Raw genomic sequence first — 7,105 nt, 5'->3', positions numbered from 1 at the left:
CACACACACGCACATACACACACACACACACACACACACAAATGAGGGCATGCATGGTTTCATTCTTCTCTGCAAAGCAATACTGACGCAACTCTTTAGTGTTATGAAACACGCACGCATACACACTCACTCACTCACTCACTTACTTACTTAATCACTTACTCACTCACACACTACACTAAGCTACAGCATGTACTGTACACACCTCATTACTCACCAACTAAACAAGTACCACAGCCATGATTCAGAGACTGATTTTCAGTGAAGTGGATGGGAGTGTGTAAAACCTTTTTTCTCTTTGGAAAACACACTTGTGAAAGTAAATCTTTGCTTACAAGAAAGAGGAAGTTGAAGGCTGACAAGCGTACTGAACATGAAACTCATTTATCACAAGGGCAGAAAGAATACAATTTGGCAATTATCACTAAGGGCCAACAAGGTTTATACAAGGGCCCTTTAAGAATGAAGGCTATCCAAGCAAATTTATCATTGAGAACAAGACTGACAGGAAATTAGGGGCCAGTTAAAGGAATTAAGGGAACAAGAGACAGGGAGGTCACTTAAAAGACATCTGGAAGATTTCTTTTAAATGTGATAGAGATCTACCACAAAAAAACAAAGGCAGGTCAGTTTTGTGTTGCCTCTTCTCCCTCATCACTTCAAATAAAGCTTTCCTGTAAATCAAACGGGGGGGAAGCAATAGGTGAAAAGTTCTTGTTCCTATTCTGGAATTGTAATTGTGCTTTTTCCAGGGGAAATTTTTTGAATTTCTGAAAAACTGTGTGTTTGGAAGCAAGTATGACTGAATTAACTAGCTCACTGGCTCATGGGCTGGTTAGTTTACAAACAAATTGCCTTGTACTGAATTGCTGACTCAGCTGCTTTTCTACAGTTGATGAATACAATTATTATGAATCTTCAGTTAATCGCAGTGCTCTGGTGCTGCAGACAGTAAGAGGTCAGCATGGCCACACACACTTGCTGATTGTGTCTAGTCTCCTCCAAAAGCAGCAGTCCCACCCAAGCACAAGCTTTGTAAAAACAGCAAGAGCCTCCCTGCATGTTTTCTAGAGCCAAGAACAAAGAAAGCAAAAGTAACAACAGGATTGAGAGTGAAGGAGTGACTACCAACGGGACTTTTCAAAAATGTTTCCAATTGTTTGACTTCTGATCTTCTACAGATTGTGAACACATCTCTTCTTTCAGTATCTTTCCACAGGCCCTGAAAACTGCAGTAATCAAGCCACTCTTAAAAAAGAACAACCTAGACAAGTCACTAATGAGCAACTATAGGCCATATTCAAACCTTCCGTTTTTAAGTAAAATCATTGAAAAAGTAGTCTTTCAACAACTCAACCATTTCTTGTCACTAGCAGTTTTGATACCTTTCAGTCGGTTTCCGACCACACCACAGCACCTGAAACGGCTCTTGTCAAAGTCTTTAATGACATCCACCTTAACACAGATAATGGCAAAATTTCAATCTTAGTATTACTTGATCTCAGTGCTGCATTTACACGGTCGACCACGACATACTACTAGACCGATTGGAAACTGCGTTGGCCTTTCTGGCTCAGTACTAAACTGGTTTGAATCCTACCTAAAGATAGGGATACTTTGTGTCTATAGGTAATTATGCATCTGAGCGTACAAATATGACGTGCGGAGTTCCGCAAGGCTCCATTCTGGGGCCTCTTCTGTTTACATCTACATGCTTCCACTGGCTCAGATATATGAGAAAAACAAAATAAGTTACCATAGTTTTGCGGACGACACACAAATTTACATAACCTTATCGCCAGGGACTATAGTCCAATACAAAAACTGTACGTGCATCGAACAAATTAACGCTGGATGTGCCAGAACTTTCTGAAATAAATGAAGGAAAAACTGAGGTGGTTGTTTTTGGAGCAAAGAGGAACGATTAAAGTCTGCGCTCAGCTTCAAACAACAATGTAAAAACAACAGACAAGCCAGAAATCTTGGGTAGTCATGGACTCAGACCTGAACTTTAACAGCCACATTAAGACAATTACAAAGTCAGCCTACTATCACCTTAAGAATATATCAAGGGTTAAAGACTTATGTGTCAACGGATTTGGAAAAACTTGTCCATGCCTTTATCTTCAGTAGACTTGACTACTGTAACGGGGTCTTTACAGGTCTCCCTAAAAAACAATCAGACAGCTGCAGCTGATTCAGAACGCTGCTGCTCGAGTCCTCACTAAGACCAAGAGACTGGATCACATCACCCATTCTGAAGTCTTTAACTGGCTTCCTGTGTCTCAAGAATTGATTTCAAAGTACTCTCTAGTTTATAAATCACTTAACGGTTTAGGTCCAAAATATATTGCTGATCTGCTACTACACTATGAACCACCCAGACCTCTCAGGTCATCTGGACAGGTCTGCTTTCTGTCCCAGAGTCAGAACTAAACAGGGTGAAGCAGCTTCAGTTTCTATGCTCCTCATATCTGGATAAACTCCCAGAAACCTGTAGATCCGCTGCTACTCTCAGTTCTTTAAATCAGGCTGAAGACCTTTCTATTTGTGCTGCCTTTCTTTAAATGACTAATCATTTCTTTAAATTTCTTATGCTGCACTGTAAATTTTATTCTTGTGTTTATGTTTCCTTTGTTTTTAACTGTCTATTCATGTGTTTTACCGGTTTTTAATGCTTGTGATTTTTAACTGTTTTTACTTGTGTTTTATCTGTTTAACTGATTTTGTGTAAAGCACTTTGAATTGCCTTGTTGCTGAAATGTGCTATACAAATAAAGCTGCCTTGCCTTGCCTTGCCTAGAGAACTAGTTGGAAGAGAAAAATACAGTGTCGGTCTGACAGGTCGTCACTGATCCCACTTACTGCTTGTTTTTCCCAGAATCAGAAAATTTTCCGGATGACATTAGAACCGGTTTGATGTGGAAAAAAAGATGTGTGGGTACATTTGTGCGTATCCAAGCTTACGCACGTTTTGTTGACAGGCTTGCTTCAGCATGAGTCACTTACTGTAAAGCAATCTTATATATCAGATATGGTTTAAAGACAGACAGATACAAATAATTTCATAGATTAGAGATTGCTGGTGTCCATGAAACAAACAAAGACTAATGGTCAAGATTGCAATTACTCAGTTTTGGGGAAATATTTGAATCAGTTAGGAAACGGTTCTCATGGACAGCAGTTCAACATTCCTCAGTGTTTGCCAAGTAACCACAGACTTCTCAGCTTATCACAATAATGAACCGGGTGAAATATATGCAGTACTTTGCAGGACACTATTCCCCGCTGATACAATGACAAATGACTGTGTCAGACCTCTTCAGCCTGGTGTTGTACAACCCAATAATAACATTAGAGATGACATCAAAAGTCTAAAATCTCCTGTTGGCATTGACATCACTGAAAGGGGAACCTTTCAGTTTGTGCAATTGAAGAAAAAAGTAGTCCTGCACCTTTTCCTCTCTCCGTCACACTATCACGTCTTACTTTCTCAGTATCCTTTCTTTTTGTCCCACACTGCTCACACACTTGCGTCAAAACCTCCAAACGCATCATGCTGTTTTGAGACATTTTCAGATGTGACATTGGTTCAACAAACATCTATAAAGTGTTGTCTCTGCCTAATGGCCTGGGCACCCATTTCTGGAGAGAATGAACAGAATTCTGCCACCGCCAATCAAACAAGTTAGAGAACATGTCCTTGTTTGCCACATGTCAGGACCAGAGCACCCACACTCAACCATCTTCCTGCTGCAGTGTCTGAAAACCTAACCTAACTAATCTGCACTCTGCTTCTGTCAATTGCTGATCCCAAGCTGAGTGGAGAACAGTTTCAGTCAAGGCACAGTAGAGATTCTCAGCACTTCCTGTTATTAATGATCTATCCATTTATCTCCATTCCCACCCAGAGAAGGAGCGTGGGAGTCTCACTGCGCTAAGTAGCTGTGACAGCTGCCGGATAGTTTCTATCCAAGTATGTTTGTGTGAATTAAGATGAAATGATTTTGGATGGTGGAGAGGAAATGGGAAACTTTGACTACATTTCCTGACACTCCTTAAACAGAGGAAGTTAATGTGTGTGACAAATGAAGATCAAAATGCTTTTATTGTTTAACTAATAAATATCTTGCATGGATATAGATTTATAATGATTGATGAGGATATTCTGAGTGCAAATGTCTTCTGGTTTCATTAAATATGGAAAATATTAGCTCACATTATTAAAACTAACATACTCTTGTCTTTAGAGACTCTTCAAAGAGCTTTAGTATTGCTTTTTAGATCAAAGTTTCTTCTGGAAAAAAATCTTCTGGCATTGCCTTAAGAATTGTAGTGTATAAACAAGATGATATAGAATAATTCTATGTTGGCCTGTTCAAGGCTTAGGGCAATTAAGTAATTAAGAAAAAACAGGGTGGGAAATGTGCAAAAAGTAAATATACACGTGTAAAAATGTAGAGGACTTCTTGCTATGCTTCCATACACATAAAGCCTAATAATAATAATTTTATTCTGAGAGCTTTGTGGTTTTTCTATACGCTTTCATTTACGTTGAGCTTTCAACTCAATTTCTAATCTTACTAATCCTATTTATTTACCAGAACCTACTATTTACCAGAACCTCAGCCTTCTGCGTGCACATGCGGCAATGCGACCGACCTCTGCTGAAATAGAAGATCAATCTCAGCTGCAGTAGGACGTTACAAAAAAACGTTTATAAGAGATGTGGTTTATTTAGTGCTTGCCACTGACATGGCATTAGCATCACCTGTCTGATATGGAATCAGTTAAGTTAGCAGTGAATGCATAATCACAGTCAGCCTTGTCTGTGCCAATGGAGGCTGCATGTAGTTAATAAAGCTACTAAATTGTAAGTCATTCAGGCAGTGCAAAAGAAAGGAGAGAAAAAAAGTTTATGATTTCAAACTCTGGGAACTTGGTGGGGCTTCCACAATAATAGTAGTTCAATAAATTGGTTTTAGATTGTATGTAAATTGCCATATCAATTATACACTACCCCAATTTCAAATCACATTTAGTTTAATTGGCTGATAATGTTGCATTTGCATCTTTACCAAACTTCCTTTACTGCTTTATCTATGGTTGATGGTCAATACTAGGCTCTTTTTAGGGGGATATTTACTGTAATTAAAAATAAAGATTAAATTATACAGCAGATAGCAAGAGTGTTTTCAGCCCTGAATTGTGTCTGCAGCTCTTCAGGCCATTTAGAGCCTAAACAAGCTCCACTAGTCTCAGGATAGGGCAGCCAGTACTATATGTAGCCTAAGAGGCAAACCCTGGGGGAAAAAACAGTCTAAAACAACAGTAGTTGTTGCTAATAAAGCTTATTGTTCTAAGCTGAGATAAATAACTGAAGGTGATCCAGATTTGAACTGCAAAGACTTATTGTACATAAATATATATAAATTCTTTTATCTTTTTAACAGGGTCTCTGCAGGTTTCACCAAGTCAAACTTAAGACTTTTTTAAGACCTTCATAAGACCATTATGAATGAGATTTTAGACTTTTATCGCAACATCAACTAACCCCTAAATTCAGTTTTTCCAAGCCAAGAATTTCTAAACTTGGACTTGTCCAAAGCTGAAGAATAAAATTCATTTTATGTCTGTGGTACAATCCGAAGGAGAGCCAAAAACACAAAAAATGATTGGCTGCAATACAAGTTGCAGGTTCGTCTCATTTGTAGACATAACGCAGCGAATTACATTTAAACTACTATACCACAAAATAAAAAAAAGCATTAGAGGTAGCGTTGCATGGATAGAAAATTAAGACTTGTTTAAAATGATTTAAGACCTAGAACACAATACTTCAGCAAATTTAAGACTTTTAAAGTCCTAAAATTTGGATTTTTAAATGTTAGAAGTTTTTAGACCTTGCAAAAACCCTGTGAATATTTTCTTTACTACTCTGAGACAAAACAAGACATTTGAGGACATCATCTTGAGCTATGGGAAACACCAACCAACATTTTTAACCATTTATTTGACATTTCATAGACTAAACAACTAATTGATTAACTGAAACATTAATTGACTGAAAAATCAACACTGACAATAATCTTTAGTTGCAGACCTAATCCAGATGGGTTTATCAAAAAGAGTGATACTAACTACAAATCTTTGATAATGTCTGCATTATTACTATACATTTAGAAAGAAATGTTTTATTCAAAAAACTACAGTACAGAAATGTCTCACAAAGTAGAAATGTATTTTGATCAGTCCCCTCTGTGTCGCAGACTTCCCTCTCCATTATAATCACACATTTGTGTGTCAAAATAAATTCCATAGCTTCTGTGTTTGTATTATAACTTAAATACTACTTTTAGAATTATTCAGAATTGCCTCATGACACAGTCAATCTGTTACAATCTCAGCTATTTCTTCAATGGGAAATGGTGGAAACTATTTGGGATTGATAAGTTTTTTGTTTCATTACATTTCTACAAGCCCATATCATATTGAGAGTTAGGCATCAACTGCATAAAGTAAACTGGCACTGTGAGCCTGGTGTGGCATCAATGACTGTTTCATAATGATTTCCCCTAACAAAACTGGTATCAAGAAACAACTTCTCCACAGCGTTCAAGTCAACCACAGCTTGTTTCACATAAATAACACTGTTATCTGTATGAAACAAGCACTGTGGTTGTCTGGTTTGGCTTAGTGGCCCGAACAGACAAGTAAACACTCACAAACAAAGCCCAGATGTGACCTTACTGAACAGCTGCTCACATCAGCCCTAAACAAACATGTAACCAAACTAGATGAAGTCTCAGGTTAGCTACGTGCTAAATGTTATTCCCAAACCAACAAAACAACACCGCAGTCTATTCAATCACAATACGGAAAAAAAAAAACAAGGGGATCAAATAGGTGAGGAATGAGGTGAAAATGAGGTGGTGACTGATTAAACAAGGAGATAATGAACAAAGGGCAGGCAGAGGAAGAAAGGAGTTGGCAGGGAGAGAAAGAGGGAGCATAGAGGAGAGATGGTCATGCAGACATGCAGCTGGATGAATACAAGGCCTCTGTGTCAGCACTGTGTGTGTGTGAGAGAGAGAGAGAGAGAGAG

The 7,105-nt window shown here is 38.2% G+C and overlaps 1 protein-coding gene across 1 annotated transcript in view; it reads right to left on the bottom strand.

Moving 5' to 3' along the window:
* usta (uronyl 2-sulfotransferase a) overlaps window positions 1-7,105 on the bottom strand; it is a 54,159-nt gene that overhangs the window by 17,283 nt on the left and 29,771 nt on the right. The window lies entirely within an intron of this gene.

The sequence above is a fragment of the Etheostoma spectabile genome, chromosome 18 (assembly GCF_008692095.1).
Source record: "Etheostoma spectabile isolate EspeVRDwgs_2016 chromosome 18, UIUC_Espe_1.0, whole genome shotgun sequence".
NCBI classification, from domain to species: Eukaryota; Metazoa; Chordata; class Actinopteri; order Perciformes; family Percidae; genus Etheostoma; species Etheostoma spectabile.
The sequence above is the reverse complement of the archived record's forward strand: the minus strand, read 5'-3'. Positions and strand labels throughout refer to the sequence as shown.